This window comes from Ovis canadensis, chromosome 1, assembly GCF_042477335.2.
Source record: "Ovis canadensis isolate MfBH-ARS-UI-01 breed Bighorn chromosome 1, ARS-UI_OviCan_v2, whole genome shotgun sequence".
In the NCBI taxonomy this organism is placed as follows: domain Eukaryota; kingdom Metazoa; phylum Chordata; class Mammalia; order Artiodactyla; family Bovidae; genus Ovis; species Ovis canadensis.
The window spans coordinates 181,240,493-181,257,104 of record NC_091245.1 but is presented as its reverse complement, the minus strand read 5'-3'; the positions used below and the strand labels follow the sequence as shown (position 1 = coordinate 181,257,104).

Genomic DNA, 16,612 nt, shown 5'->3' with positions numbered 1-16,612 from the left:
ACCTGGGGGCCAGGCAGAGCTCCAATCCAGCTCTCTCCTTTCTCGCTTGCTGCTGACTTCTTCCTTTTGGGCAAAACCAGGAGCCCCTGCACTATAGAACAATCACACCTGATAGTTCACCCATTGAGGACCCCCCAGGGTTCAGATAACAGCCCCTGACTCAACTTGGTGGCTCATATGGTAAAGAATCTGCCTGCAAGGCAGGAAACCCAGGTTCAGTCCCTGGGTAGGGAAGATCCTGGAGAAGGGAATGCAAACCAATCCAGTATTCTTGCCTGGACAATCCAGGCAGAGGAGCCTGGAGGGCTATAGTCCATGGGAGTCACAAACAGTCAGACACAATTGACTTAACACTTTCACTCACTTTACTCATCAACTGCCCTCCTTCCTCCCCAAATGGTGAACTAAGTACTCACATCACTTACAACTGTCGGGATGGAACCCATCCTGATCACACAACCCCTTGCCTGACACAAGGCAACATGTATTGACTGCTCATTCAGTATTAAGCTCTGTGGATCCAAAGATCAAGTCCAAGCTTTCTCTAAGAGCTCAGCATCTGGTAAAGGAGACACACAAACATCTCAGGGTAGCTTGGAGCTACTGAGACTCAAACCCGAGTGCCCTGGACTGGTGTTCTTTCCTTTACACGGCCTTATTAGGAGGGCATGGGGAGACGATCACACAGTGCTTTTGGCAAGGGGACCCTTGTGGCGTTCATTTTTGCCCTATCTGCTCACAGGGCAGAATAATGAAAACAAAGATTAAAAAAAAAAAAAAAACCCAAACTCTTCTGTTTGTCTTGAAAATTGTTGAATCTGGATGATGGGTACACGGGGTTCATGATTCTCTTCTTTCTGCTCTTGTGTATTGAGTTTTTAAATAATACTAAAACTTGCTTTCTCTATAGGATGACTAGAACAAGATTGTCCCAAATCTTCTTAGTTCTTCACCAACTTCCAGGACACCCTTCCCCTGCCATCCCCCATGTCACTTCAATTAAGCCAAACAGCACTGTCAGGCAGGTTTCCACGAGCATCCAGCTTCTAGTAATGGAGGGCAGTATACCCCTCTTCAATCTTCAAAGGCTCCCCAGTGTTGGGCCGGAGAGGAAGTCCCACCCCTTTCTTGGGAAAGGATTATAAAACCAGCAGCTTATCTCAAAAGCCAAAGTAGTAATAATCCTGATGGCAATAACGGTGACATCTAGCACCCCCTCTGAGTCAAGAGATCTTCCAATGAGAGAAGGTAGATAATGCAGCTCAATGGCCTCTTGCTTGGACTTGGGAAATATTGAGTCTGGGTTTTAAGCATCTTAAGGGCCCCAGGCATGGTGCTCAATAATCTGTTGGCTGATCAATTGAAAGGCCACTCTTAAACGGTTAAGAACATGTCTTTGGGGCCATGTGGAAGATGCCTGGAGGCACAAATAGCACTGCTCTCAGCAAGCTTTACTGCTGGGTCTTTGGAGAAGCAGCTCAGCGTAAAACCTCAGTGACTGAAGGGAGGCCGGATGAAGCGGGCATCATGAGTTTCAGAGGGTGGGAGACAGGTCAGAACCCCCGCCCGGGGAAGGGTCTCACACCTTATCTTGACTGAGTTTCAAAGAAACAAAGCCTCACTCTCATTTCCCATGGGCATCAGTGCCAGCACTTTGATTAGCCTCCTTGTGTGGGGAAAATGAGTTCTGCCTGCCTATCATGGTGGGTCAGGCTGGTCCTCTTACCTCCTGACTTTGAAAGCTGCAGAACTCAGCAGTTCAGGAGCCACCCTATTCTGCGGCCATGGAGAGGGGAGGAGGGTAGTGGTAAGTATAATTGGGACCCTGCACTAATTCCCACAGGCTTCTTTCTGGAGAGAAACTGCCATAGAGGACTCAGACCCCCCTGGAGACTTCCTTCCACCAGCACTCACTGGAGCCTCACGTGGCGAGGCCCACACCACACCTTCCGGCATAACCTACTCTAACAGGGACCATGCCATGGGGAGGTCCTGGCATGGCCCCCACAGTACAGAATGCCAATCCTTGTACTAAAGGGTGTGTTTTAAATATCACAAGATATTTATAAACTCAGTGCTTTTGAGATTTTTTTTTTTCCACCAAAAAATCACGGAGAAAAAAGCCCCCCGACCCCGCAAATGCTTTGTCAGAGCATGTATTTATCTTTCGGTTTAGCAGACAAGGCCCCTAGCCTGGCTGCACCTACAGAAGCTGGTCTGGGATACCCCATCAGGACTCTCGCTGTACCTCGCGGAGGGACAGCGTGTGAGGGGGTGACTCAGGAGTGAAGGCTGGATGTGGTAGGAAACACAGGCCTCACCCTCACATGTTTACCAGTTTTCTGTCCTCAGCCTCCACAGGCAAACTGAGACAAGGGCCAAGCCTCCCATGTGTCGATGGTCAATAATCAGTTACAGCCTTCCAGACGCTGGAGGGAGAGCCAGAAGACAAGAGGGGGCAGGGCGCACCACCCTGATTCCAAAACTAACAACAAAAGCAAGAACAGTTTGTCTGTAGAGATTCATCTCTGAAGAGTTTGAGGAGCACTAAACTCTTTGGAAAAGACCCTGATGCTGGGAGGGATTGGGGGCAGGAGGAGAAGGGGACAGAGGATGAGATGGCTGGATGGCATCACTGACTCAATGGACGTGATCTGAGTGAACTCCGGGAGTTGGTGATGGACAGGGAGGCCTGGCATGCTGCAGTTCATGGGGTCACAGAGTCGGACACAACTGAGCGACTGAACTGAACTGAAACACTCCACTACACTAGCGTTCACCCTCTTGGTAACAAACTTGGACAGGTACTATTAGTCTCCACTTCCACGGGGTACAAGTAGGAAGAACACTGAATGGCAGGCTGCAGATGGGAGGGTGGGCTCGGCAAAGAGCAAGCCAGAGGAAGAGGTGGGAAGAACTGAGGTCACGGGCGTGGAGCTTCTACAGTCTGACAGCTCACTTTCCAAGGAGGCCGTGTCTTCTTTTTCCTGTGTACTGAATTCTGAGCCACCTGCCCGGTACCCTTTGGAGTGAGAAGGTACCAGCTGGCCGTGGCTCTGTGTTTACTCCACCCAGGGAGCAATGAGAGCTGGGGTCTAAGTTTCAGTCCCTGCTCCCCAGGGTTGGCTCCCTCTCTATTCACCACTGCCTGGTTAGCAGTTTTCAGCCTGGTTCACCCAGATGGCCCAGTTGACCCCATTCATATGCAGTGCCCTTTCCTCTGTGGTCCTGAGGCGGAGCAGGGTTGGAAGAGCCCTTTTCTCTGCCCGTTATAAAATCCATCATTACCCCATCCCCAGAGAGCCTTGCTATCAAGTGGCTGGTGAGGACACTGAAAGCTGGGGTTCCTGCCACCACACTCCCAAGAAATCTTCGTTTGCTTTTGAGGCTGACTGCAGAACGAAGCACCTCTTGGCAGGGAAAATGCTTTTGCTCTGTTTGTGCCGGATCGTTCTTCCTCCTGAATGACCACAAACCAGCCCCGGTGCTGGATCCCCCTCAGGACTCGGCAGACACACTGGGGCTGGGGCAGCGCCCTCAGAGGCTGAGGGAGCTGTGGGGCCGCCGAATATGGGGTGAAGGAGTGCGGCCTGCCCTGCTTGCCCCGGAGGGTCACTTCCCCGCAGCTTGCCCGAAGCTCCAGAGCAAGTAAAACAAACTCCTGAGAAGGAAGGCAAACAGCCTGATGCAGGCTCCCCCCGTCTCTCTCCTTAAGAGTGGGACGGAAGGTCTGCTCAGCTGATGTTTCCAGATGTGGAACCAAAACACAGGCAGCAACTGACAGTTTCCCAGCCTGGGCTGAACTCTAGTAGCGCCAGGGCCAGGCGTGTTCCATGGGCAACGACAGAGCGGCAGCACTGCAGACCCCCGGGTTCAGCGCAGGTGGTCTCAGCACCTTGTACCCCAGATGGATGGGGTGGGGGCGGTATGCTCAGAGAAGGCCATGCTTAAAAAATGACTGAAGGAGATGGCTAAGTGAAAGAAGCCAGTCTGGACTACATGTACTTGTGATGCCAACTACATGATATTCTGGAAATGAGCTACAAAGACTGTACAAAGCGCAGTGGTTACCAGCAACTGAGAGAGAAAAGGAAGGAAGGCCAAAGAGGTGGAGCACAGGGGATTTTTAGGCAGGAAAAACTATTATTCTGTCTGACATTGTAATAATGGTGGACATGGGTCATTACACATTTGTCAAAACCATATATTGTATAACAAAAAAATGAGTCTCAATGTAAACTATGGACTTTAATAATGATGTGTCAACACTGACTCATCAATTGTAACAAATGCATTACACCAATGTAAGATGTTAGTAATAGGAGCAATTGGTGGGGGTTGAGGGTATGTGGCAACTCCCTGTAATTTTCACTTAATTTTTTATTATTAACCTAAACTGCTTTTTTTTTTTTTTTAAGGCTACTAATTTCTTTTTAAGTTAAAAAAAAAATCTGGAGGGGAAGCCCTGGCCCATTCCCAGCAACCTGAGATGCTATAGATGTTGGGTCTGGGGATCTCGGTAGTGTAATTTCTCAAGCACATTTATTGCCAGCATGAGACCTCTTGGGCTACTGGTCCCTATTTTTACTCTTCCTTAATTTCTAAATCTAGAACCAAGTCAGAAATGACTAAGATGAAGTCAGATCTACTCCCTCATGGGCAGACATCCAAACCTGCTCTTCCTTGCACTTGCAGGCTGTCAACTCTGCCACTGCAGAGACCATGCCTGCGTCCTCTGTGCCCAGCACGGGGCCTAACTCCCACCAGGGCCCCATGTGTGGGGAACTGAACCACTCTCAAATTCCTCCAGTGCTCCTCACGTCACAGATGCAACAGGCTAGGGTTAGAGTATGTGGAGGGCGTGATGGTATGTGGAGTTTTCTCTGAATACAACAACGGAGAGTGTTGAGCAGAGAAGTGACCTTACCTGGCTCCTCTTTTGCAAGCTGACACTGACTTTTCTATGAAGGATAGACTATGGGCAGGGAGGTCAGAGGTGAGTGAGGCAGGGAGAACACTTAGGAAGATATCCCAACAGACTAGATAAGCAAATGTTGATGGAAGATGAGGATGGTGTGAAGTTGCAGGATTCTAAATACATCTTAGAAGCAAAGCCAAGATTATTTGCCAACTTATAGTGGAGTATGAGAGAAAGAACAGAGTCAAAGGGGACTCTCAAGTTTGGGGCCTAAGCAGTAGAATGGAATGTGCAGAATCAGGGAAGAGGCAAAGGAGAAGCTGGGTGGACGCTGTTTCCTCAGTGACCAGGCCTGAGGACTGGTATAGACGGGTACCTCTGGGCTGGGGCCTTGCCCCAATGTGGGCTCCTCACTTTCACCATCTTCTCATTCCCTCATCATTACATAGCCTTGGGCCACTGGGGTTCCATCAGTGCGTCTTCTACCTACTCATCTTCTCAGCCACCCAATCCAGCAAGAACACTTCTTCTAATCTGTTTTTCTTTCCTTTCTTATTAACAGCCACCTTCTATGAATGTTCACAGTGCATTTTGTGTGCTTTATATGCAGTATCTTGCTGCCTTTTTGCAACAACTTTAAGAACCTAGGTTTTCAGAGTTTAGGTGACTAGCCCAGGGTTATACACCTAGCAACTGGCAAAGTCATGTACAAACCTGAGCCTGTCTGGTCGCAAAGCGCCTCCTTAAACAGGATGCCACTCAATCTCCAACCTGGAAGTGGCCCCAGAAACACTGCTGCCCCCTGCAAAGACCATCTTTCTTCTGCACCTTTGTCTAATGAGATTCACTCCAAGCCTCTGTTCTCTCAGGCGGGGTCCCCCTGACACTCCTCAGACTCCTCTGTTCCTTCCTCTCTCAGGATCTTCTTGACATGAGATCTTTTCTTCTCTCAACTCCTGCTAGATCCTGAGACCTTCACTGTCTTTTCCCACAGGAGAGGGAAAAGCAGCTTGTCTGGCAACCTAACTGCCTTCAGTTCAGGCCCCCACTCTTAGAAAACAAATATACTTATATGTGGAATCTATTTAAAAAAAAAGAGTACAAATGAACTTATTTACAAACCAGAAGTAGAGTCACAGACACAGAAAACACATTTATGGTTACCAGGGGACAAAGGGGAAAGGAGTAAATTGGGAGACCGGCATTGACACATGTACATTACTGTATACAAAGTGGGCTTCCCTGGTGGCTCAGGTGGTAAAGAATCTGCCTGCAGTACAGGAGTTCCAGGATCTATCTCTGGGTCAGAAAGATTCCCTGGAGAAGGGAATGACTACCCACTGCAATATTCTTGCCTGGAGAATCGCACGGACATAGGAGCATGGTGGGCTACAGTCCATAGGGTCGCAAAGAGTTGGACGCAACTGAGCAACTAAACATATATATAAAACAGATACCTAATAAGAAACTACTATATAGCACAGGGAACTCTACTTAATACTTTGTAATGGCCAACATGGGAAAAGAATTAATTCACTTTGCTATAACCTGAAACTAATATTGCAAATCAACTATGAAAATTGTGTTGAAAGTGTTAGTTGCTCAGTCATGCCCAATTCTCTGTGAACCCAGGGGCTTTGTGACTCCATGATCACCAGACCAGTCCATGGAATTCTCCAGGAAAGAATACTAGAGTCGGCTGCCATTCCCTTCTCCAGGGGATGTTCCTGATCCAGGGATCAAACTCAGGTCTCCTGCATTGCAGGCTGATTCTTTACCATCTAAGCCACCAGGGAAGTCCACTATACTACATCAACTATACTCCACTAAAAATAAAAGAAAACAAAATAAACATAGCCACAGAAGCAGACGCAGCCCTTGGCCCAGACTCTGACCTCTGCCTGTGCCCTCAAGTGTCTTTTCTCCTAACTCATCTTGGGTGAGCACAGATGCCAGAGGCTTTTGAGGTGAGTAGAACCTTCTGCATCAAAAGTGTTCCTTTGCCAGAACATCCTGGAACCGAGGACAACTGCAGGCTCATCACAGGCGAATCTCCCGGCTCTGCAGTAGGAAGCCAGTAGGGAGAGTGAGTTGGTTTCGCTCTGCAGGTAACAGCCTGTAGAATTCTTTCTGCTGACTGGTCTGTGAGTATTTGCCTGGCAGGTACCATCTCCTGTCAGTTACCTGTCTGTCAAAGTTGCTACTTCCTTCCCCAGGGTATTTTTCTGCACAAGCTGCCACTTCTGACCAGGAAAAGTATCTGCTGGGCAAAACTCCTTTTCCCCTTCACCCCACCGAGGCCCAGAGGACCTACTTGATCAGATTTGCAGAGATCCGAGGAGCCCGTGGATTCAGCTGGCACCTGCAGTGGAAGTAGAGACTCAGACAGCCAGTTCAGATGATGTCCCAGAGGGAAAAAAAGCCGGGAGACACATTCCAAGAAGAGACCCAAGATAGCAGCAGCTTTCAGCACTGCCTGAGGAGCTGGACATCAGCTGGGTCTTAGGACCCGGCTTCCCTCATGCCTTGACTGCTGTGAAGCCAGTCAGGACCTTCCATTTGTGGCCCCAGTTTTCAATTCATGTCTCTTAAAGCAAGTCTCACAAAGGCCGCCACTGGCCCCTTGTACTTTGTTAGCTGCAAAAGAAACAGTTTTCCCAAGCTAAGGGAGCTCTGCTTAGAGGGAGTGATTGTCTGGATACTTTTTTTTTTCCTTCTCAAAGCCTGAGTTTTGGATTTAGCAGCCAGCCGTGCAATCTTGGCTCTGCCAGTTACCAGCTGTGAGACCATAACAGGTCCCTACAGTCATTTAGGCTTCAGCTCCCTTATATGCTGAGTAGGATCGTGCTGCCCATCTTCACAGGACTGCTGGGGGGTTGCAGGACAGTGCTCACAGGACTAAGCACAGCACCCTGGTGTGCAGCAGGTCTCACTAAATGGCAGGTCTTGTTCTCATCAGAAGGAGGATGGAGGCAGGCAAGGCTATCTCTTTGGCTCTGGGATCTGCCGGTCTCAGCCTGTCCTTGGGGTCCATAGATAATTCCCCGAATGGGTAATGATTCTTCCCTCTTGCCCTGAAGGAAGGGCGCCTGCTGCTCACGTATGCTCGCCCTCTTAAGAGAGCATCTCCACATGCACGTAACTCTTTGTAAAATCAGGGGAACAAAGATGAACTCCATCACAATGCTGCCTTCAGCAACCTGTTCGTTCTTTTCACCCACACTCAAGACCTTTGTGGTGTCTCAGTGACAGGGAATTGGCTGCCAACCTTCTTGTTCCCCTTTGGGTAGGAGAGCTGAGCTCCCCACCCCTACTCTCTCCCATTGTTGAAGACCACCCAGTGAAACGTGCTGGCAAGCTGCCACCGTCCAGGCAGGCGAAAGCCAGGCCTGATTACCCAGCCCGCGCCTCTGGAACAGAAGCCTACAGAACACAAGGCACCTGACTGTGGGGCTTTCACCTGGCGCTGACGCGGTCTTCACGACGGTGAGACCACCAACGCTGTCCAGGAAGGGCTGCAGGTGACTGCTTGGCAGGCATGTGCAATGGAAGAGCCATTAGACTCTACCTCTTGGCTGTAACACAGTGGATTTTTATGGAACTTGTTCACTACAAAACATCCATTCATAATGACAGAAGTAAACAGTCGTGAATTTCCATCACTTTATGTGGTCTCACTTGCAAAAGCAGGTACAGTGTTGACTGACTACATGACGAAATCCTCCTCACGTGAGCACAGGTGTGTAAAAAAAGGACGCGCTCCCATCACACCTCTGTGGGACGATAGTCATCAGACTGAAAAATGGGGGAGATGCTTTGTGAAGTAACTAAGAGCAGCCTCTGCTTTCACAGAAAAGTAATAAACTCAGAACCCCCCAATTTTCCTCTCCAATTAACAGTGACCCACACCTAATAAACCTGCTGGGACTGTAATGTTAGGTAAGTTCAGGCTAGTAAAGCCACTTGGCTGGGACTATTCTGGAAAAATATTGGCAGGCCAGGAGAGGTGAGGGAGTTGTCCCTTTAAGAGTCCAATTTCAGCCTGGCCTGGGCAAGGGGACCTCCAAGGTCAGCTGGTTCCACACACCCTCCTCCTCTTACCTGGAGCTCCCATCCTGTCTAAGCCACCTCTTAGCAGTCAAGGAGGGTCCTGGGAAAATGGAGAGCCCAGGAACTTTTCTGTGTCCCTAAAATAAACATCTCCTCACTTCCTACTCTGGGAATGACTTTGGAACTAAGCAAAGCTACCCCAGACAGTAGAACAAAGGGCAAACAAAACTGTAAAGTGAAAAGATGAATTCAGGCACATCTTTCTGGCATTCACAGCTAAAATCTGATGGGATGAGAAGGAAAAGACAATCACGTGTTTCTCCTTTGCCCCCTGAAAGCTATCAGTCACTGGTTTTAGATCATGGTCAAAGACTCACATTTCTGAGATTCTGTATTCAATGCAGAGATTCCAGTTTTTAACTTTACTAATAAAAAAAAAACAACAACTCTGAACTTGAAATAGCCTGTCTTAAGAATTCTTCAGCCTATTATCCTCTGAGGAAAAGTCCATTTGCAGGAAGGATGTTTCAGTCCTGCCAGCCCCACCTTGACCTCTAGGACAGCCTGAGATACTAGCTCTCCCCACTCCAGAAGCCTCGCTTCACTACCCAGTCCAAGAACTTTCACACTGGAGTCTGCATTGCTGTGCCTGCATGTCCCTTCCCTGCAGTCATGGAATTCTGGAAGGTGCAGGCTCTGGTATTAGTCCAGGCACTCAATAAAAAATGTGTTGAAAGGATGAAGGCTCCAACCAACACACGAGTTATCATCACCCTCCTTGTCCACTGACGTATAAACTCAGTTTGGAGGTGCATAAGCATTTCTTTGCCTTATTTTCTGCTGCTCAGCTCCTTTTAGATGATTTTTTTGCATTTTCCTGTTACTAACCAGGAGAAGTAGTTGAGACTTTTCTCAACATTTTCTCTGGCAAGCAAGGTAAGTTGATTGTGTATCATGGGCTCTCATTTTTCTCCTGTGATTTCAAAACTCTTACTGCCCAATAACTTCGTCCCAAACATCAAAGACCTTCTTTGAAGATAAGGCCAAATTCTCCATTAGGAAAAGACAAACTATTTCCTAATTTTATTTCAGAAGATGGAATAAAGATGGAAGATGGAACGACATGGAATCCCTCTAGGTTTTGTGAGATAAACATTGCCCGGTACACCAGACCAGAAGGCATTTGCTGTAATACCACTGGTAGACACATGAACACAGGGCTTTCCTCACCCACACCCAAGCAGGACTTTTCCACAGTAGTTTTAGACTCCAAATCCATAGTAAATGGTTTATATCCAACAGGTTGAACAGAATTTGGCTCAGGAAAGGAGAGTCCACTTGGTCACCCGAGGGAAAAGAAGCTCTGACTACAAAAGTATCTGAGCTGAACCAACCTGTTTTGTCCAGATTCCACTCAAAACTGGACCCTTCCAATACTGAAGGATGAGAAACATTCTATCCTCACCTGGCAACACAAACTATGAAAATATGACTGACCCAAGCAGCCAGACATATTAGACTGTGGGCAGAAAACCTCACCTGCTTCTTCTACTTCATTGCTGATAGCCTCAGATGGTGTGAATGTTGACAAGACTTCACGGGTCATGGGCTCCAGGAAGTTTGTTCCGGGCCTGAGGAAAAAGAAAGTGTCTCAAACAAAATAAACAAACACTTTGAAAGTATTTGCTTTTTATAAGGTGCATTGCTATAAGCCAGACTAATTCCTTATTAATCCATCTTACAAATGAGAATATGGAGAAAAGGCAGTTTTTTCTAAATCATAGGCTTCCTTACATCTCCAGGTACCTGGCCCTTTGCTAGAAATGGAATAAACAATGGATGAAGAACAAGGATTACATTGAAACCAGTCATTGATCTTACAAAACCATTACCATTTTCATCAATATTTACCAAATATCTGTGAAGAACACATTATGAGCAGCCCTCATACAAAGTAAGGTGGACTAACAGGGAAGGGGTTGGAGGTGGTAGGGCAGCAGGTGAGGAATGACCCCCCCCACACACCAAAATCAAGGGTCATCTGATAGATGGGTCAGGCTGGAGTAGAAGGGTCCTGTCAAGGTAATCATCATGAGACACAGCCACATGTGACAGGGCTAAGAAATTTAGATTGTAAACTTAGAGTGATGACTTGTTTGTGGGACTGATGAAGGATGGATGGTGGCAGGGGGTGGGCATGCAGGGGCATTGGGTAGACAGCGGGGGGTCCAGCCATGTGTCAGCACAACTGTCCAGGGCATGCAGAAGCATGGTGGTAGCAGGAAAGGAAAAGATGGTGGGATGGTAGAACAATAAAGGGAAGGGCAGGAGAGACTGGCTAGCTTAGGGAGGAGCTGACAGTAGTGATGGAGACACAGGAATTGATCAGTTCGGTGGATGGAGTCAGTGTGAACGGAGTCCACAGCAGAGCCAGGGCTCCCATCCAAGTTTCCTAATCCTCAGGGCAGTGCCACTTGAGATGGAGCCTTTAAGCCTTACTTCCTGATTCCACCTCCCCTTCTCTACCCATTTCCAACCCTGAGGGCTCCAAGGAGGCTAGAGCCCTATTTAGGAAGGCTTTTTGTAAACATGGATGTCTAGATTAAAAACAAACTCCATCTTCCATCGCACCCTCCAGCCTCAAATATTTGATTTAGCCTCATAAATGAAAATATTACATGTAAAGCCTCCATGTGGGAGCACTCTCAGGATTTAGCTTGTTCCCAGTAATAGCAAAGGGGACATACAGGCTGGATATACCTGTTCTCTATGAGCCTTTGGTCAAAAGTATAGAGACACTTCAGGCCTGTCTGACTACAGAGTCTACACTTTTATTGCAGCTATGTGAAAAGTTTGTATGCACATGGATGAACAGAGGCAGTTGTGTTATAGTACAGGAACATGAGTAATTTTAAAACACATTTTATTATTAGTAGATGCTTGTACAATAAATAAAAATGGCGGGGTGGGGTGGGGTGGAGTACTTTGGAGAACCGTCCTTTGACTAAGAAAGCCTATTCAGGGACAAACAAGCTCCCAGTCTGGGTGAGGTCTGATATACTAGAAACGCCTGCTAAATGGCTTGCTGAATCGAAGCATGGAGATGACAAGAAGTTCCATATGTTAAAGTAAATACATTTTAAAAACAGTAACAAATCACTTTCACTTCTCTCCCTCCCCAATTCCCATTTCTCCACCCACCTTATTTTCCTAGATAGCAAGGAGGCTTGGAATTTGCAGGAAAGAAAGCAAACTCCCAATGTACAATATCTTCTGGTGCCAGGTCAATACTTTCTTATTCAGAGGCCAGAAAGTACTGGAAGCAATTATCTAGTACACTTGGGTCCTCTTCAACTTCTTCTCGCTTGGTTAAAAGATACAGAAGGAAAAACTCTTATTTCTTAACCATCCTGGGGACTTTGTCAAAAACTGAACTGAGATCCCCAGGGTCCCATGGAAGACTATGACCACCAGGTTCACGTCTCACCATCCCAGCTTACACCCTGGGGATCCCTGGCAAAGTCCACTGAATTATTCCACGAGTAAAATCTCTTACTCCTTCTTAGGGTATGGAAACCACAGGTAAGCTGGTGAAGAGAACTAGAAGCCCAAACATTTGAAAGAGCATTTCAAAGAAAGGAAAATTTCTGGACCCATTTGGAGGAGGGAAGAGAATATAAATTACCCTCTTAACACAAGTTGACCAACCAATCAACAGCTAAGCAGGGTTCTCTCTGTTCCCCCCTTTCACATCCCAGCTGTGGTCAAGGAAGCAACTATCCTGGCTTCTATCAACTTCCTCTCCCCAGTAAAGCCAACGCTGTGGCTTAGGCGATTTCTCCTGAGAAAATGTGTCTTGTAATGTTACTCTTCTGAGATCTCTTGACAGAGGGTGAACAGGACACTGTCTCAACCCTCAGATTTTATAGGTGTAGATGGCCTCCAGCTTCTTAAAGAGCCAAGCTCTGAGCAATAAGTGCGGGCAGGAAATGTCAGCAAAGCAGCAACTCTTACTTCTTTCATTTTCCATACACTCACTCAAACACTCATGCCGCAGGAAAACTGTAACTCCAGCGCTGTTTCCCCCACTTCCCCCCACCTCTGTCCCAGGGACCCCAAGGTGCTTCAAGGTTACCATGGGAACCTTCTGGGTTTCAATTATGAAACCATTAAAAAGTACCAATTATAAGACCTCAGAAACGTTCCTGGGAAACCTGTTACACACCTCAAAATGGTCAAACTCTTGCCTCAGATTCACTTTAAGTAAAGTGCAGAAAACAGGTCACACAGATGTTTGGGAGCCTGAGCCCCCACCTTAGTCCAAGGAGACTGTTTCATGCTGCCCTTGAGAAAACGAAGACTGATTTATTGGCTATATCCAAAGGGATGACAAACCATGACAGGGCTGGGCTGCCTGCAGGCCCAATTGTGGAATAAATCAGAAATGTGTGTGCATTCAAGAATTTTGAAAATTTCATTCATTCACCAGCGATGTTCACCAAGTTCTGGGTAACAAAGATCCAGGTGATGAATGTGAGGTGGGTGCAGGGCACCTGGAAGCGGCACAAGGGTCTGAAACCAAAACATACTTTTCACTCAGTTCATTCAAAGAGGTAACTCCGGGTCAAAAACTTATTCGAACCCATGTGAGCTTGCTGAGAACGGATGGGGGAGCGGCAGAATAGCCCACCACACCCAGAAAGTGCCTGTTCGGGATTGCTGGTGTGTGGTTTGGGTATTCTTAGCTCTACCGCCACTTCTCTGGCGGCACACAACCTTCCAAGCAACCCTGCCACTGTAACCCCATCCCCAAAACAAAACCGAGCAAACAAATCCCCAGGGCTCCTTAATCTCCTCCAGTTCTCTCCCCACCCCCCAACCCCCAATTCTCCTACCATCTGGAAGAGCAAACGAACACTGGCATCCTGAAAGTTAAGCAGAGCCTTCAAAAATCCAGCAGAAAATTCTTGGGTTTCCTGCCCTTCCCCACAGCCCCTTCCCACTTGTTCCAAGGGATCATTTCCCCACCTCTCACAGTTACACAAACAAACCCCCGCAAGAGGACGTTATGCGCGAAAACACACACACACACACACACACATTTGACCGCACGCTGCTCCAAGCCCACAGACACCTCTGGACACCCCCACTTCAGCCTCAGCCCTTCCACCTTTCCAGCGGGGGATGTTTCCCTGGCGCTGTTTTGCCTCCCAGTCCGTTCAGTCTATCTAAAAAAAAAAAAAAAAATTTTTTTTTTTTTTTTTAAACGCCAAGACCGTACTAAGAGGCCAAAGGGGCGTGCGATAGTTTTGTGTATTTGCAGACTTCATGTGGGTTTCTCCCCACCGCCCTGCTGCGCTCTGAGCCTGGAACTGGTGTCAACCTTTGGGGGAAGTTTGGGAGGCTGTCCCGGCCCTTCTTCCACAAGGGAAGCTTCCGGGAATGATCGGCCAGACCGCGCCCGCAGGGAACGAGACGCAGCGCTCCCGGGCCCGGAGACGGCAGCCCGGCACCCCGCAGCCAGCCTGGGCCGCACCCCCCGCCGGAGCCCGCCGGCGGAGCGCTCGGACCGCTCCCGCCGCCGGCGCGTCCCCATCAGCCACCCGCCGGCGCTTCCTCGGCATCGCTCGGCCTGCGGCCGCCAACCCACCCCCTCCCCTCCCCAAACCAACAAACACAACTTTTTATGAAAAGAAAACAAACTTCAGCGACGTGACTCACCTCTGGTGCAGCGGGCTCCTAGGAAGGGCGAGCCGGGGCCCGGGGGCCAGCGCCGTGGGCGCGGAGAGAGCCACACAGCCCAGGGCCGCACGGACACACAACCCGCACAGTGACACCCAGGGACACACAAAACAGGAGGACGGCTGCAGCGGGAGCAACAAAGGAGCCCCGGACGGAGAAGTTGCCGGCCGGAGCAGGGGGGCGCGTGCGGGCGCGTGTGGCTGCGGCGGGCGTGAGTGTGAGTGTGTGCGCGCGTGTGTGAGTGTGCGCTCGCGGCGGCTGACACGGGCGGGCCGGGGCTCAGGGTCCCCGCGGCAGGGAGCTGCGGCCGCGGCGGTGGCAGGGGGACAAGGCAGGGAACGCCGCGCCCTGCGCACCCCGTCCCTCCATATGGAAGAAGCTTTCTTGGATGACTGAACTCGCAAACAATTCCTTCTTTTGCTTCTCCTGCCTAGGAGCCTCCCATTACCGCGCGCGGGGGAGGGGGAGCAGAGGAGGCGGGGAGGAGGGGAGGAGCAAAGTGGAGCCAAGAAAGTCTTGGAAAGGAAGCTGGAAGAAAAAAAAGTCTCCCCAAACTCAGTTTCTCTCCTAATACCCACTTTCTTTCTGTTGCGCCTGAATCCCGTGCTTTCCCCCAGCTTCTTTTTCTTTCCCATGCCAAAAGCAAAGTCTTCTAACTTTCTCCCACACTCACGGCTCCCCTGAACCCCCACTTGCTCTTTAGCTTCACCTCAGACCCTAGCTCGCCTACACTATCCTCTCCTCTCTCCTGTCTCTTTCCCCCAGGTCTTTTTATGATACCCATCCCCGCCCTTCTTAATGGTCTCCTTCACTCTGCAAACAAACGATTGCATAAATCATTAAAAGTAGACTTTGTTATTAAATGCTCCCCTACCCTCTACCCCCAAATGGGGCAACAGCTGTCGAGAAAATTATAAGGAAACCGAAGCCCCAGGGCTACCTCCCTTGACCTACCCGGTGGGTCGGAGGAGAGAGTTTGCCGCGTCCTCCTCGGTTTACAGCGCCCTGCCCTGACCTCCATTCATCATCCCAGGAAGGAAGCTTGAGGAAAAGGATGAGAGAGCGGAGGCCAGGGAGGGGGAGCGGCCGCAGAGGAGTTAGATACCTCCTTGTGTGCGTGTGTTAAAGCCCTCCCTTTAGTGTTGGGCAGATAACACTCAGAGTATCAGCTTTCAAACTTCAGCTACATCAGAACCCCCTGTAGGCTTATTAAAATCTTGCTGAGCCCGAGGCGGCAGGGTCTGGGGTGGGCCCAAGAATTTGCACTTCTGTGAAGTTCTCAGGGGATGCTCATGCTGTGGGTCCCGGGCCACATTTTAAAACCTACTTTCGCAGGATATTGAGAAGTCAAACATGCTTTGAGTTGGGGCAAATGGGGTCTTCTTAATCTGTAAGGGATGGAACAGAGAGAGTGAAGGGTCATCCAGTTCGTACCCTTATACTGCAGTTTGAGGACACTGAGACCCAGAGGGGTTAAGGCTGAAATTTGTTCAAAGTGAACCTGGAGTTTGTGCCAAAGTGGGAAGAAAGCTGTTCTGAAAGTTGGTCAGGCAGGCCTAGAGTGGGGTAAATGAAAGGGCTGCAACCTATGTGGCAGGAGCACTGCCCCCGCAGGCAGGGGCCACCGTGTGACTCTGAGAAAGTCACCTAACCTTTCTGACTTTGGTTTTGTCCTCTTGAGTTTCTCATCCGCAAAAATTCACTTTACATTGAATATATGATTTTAATTGAACCTGAATCAAAAAATGTTTAAAAGGGTAACATAAATATCTTTCAATCAATACATTGTACTATCTTTTTTCGCATGCTTTTGGAAAATTCAGGCATGAGCCAGTTTCTTTATTGATGTATCTGGTATGTTCAGCCCCGTGTGCCTGGATTCTTGGGTCTGTCTCCAGGGGA

The 16,612-nt window shown here is 48.8% G+C and overlaps 1 protein-coding gene across 6 annotated transcripts in view; it reads right to left on the bottom strand.

Annotated features, from left to right (window-relative positions):
• The window catches only part of BOC (BOC cell adhesion associated, oncogene regulated), a 73,609-nt gene extending 57,881 nt beyond the window's left edge, over positions 1-15,728 (bottom strand). Inside the window, exons 1-3 of one of the 6 annotated variants that reach the window (XM_069553428.1) lie at positions 14,690-15,454; positions 12,170-12,332; positions 10,508-10,599 (exon numbers count right to left, since the gene is read on the bottom strand). The gene's annotated coding sequence lies outside the window, so the exon portion shown is untranslated. Of the gene's footprint in view, positions 1-10,507; positions 10,600-12,169; positions 12,333-14,689; positions 15,455-15,664 lie in introns of those variants that run through there. The other 5 variants (XM_069553431.1, XM_069553441.1, XM_069553410.1 and 2 more) reach the window with 5 other exon arrangements.
• Positions 15,729-16,612: the final 884 nt, after the last annotated feature.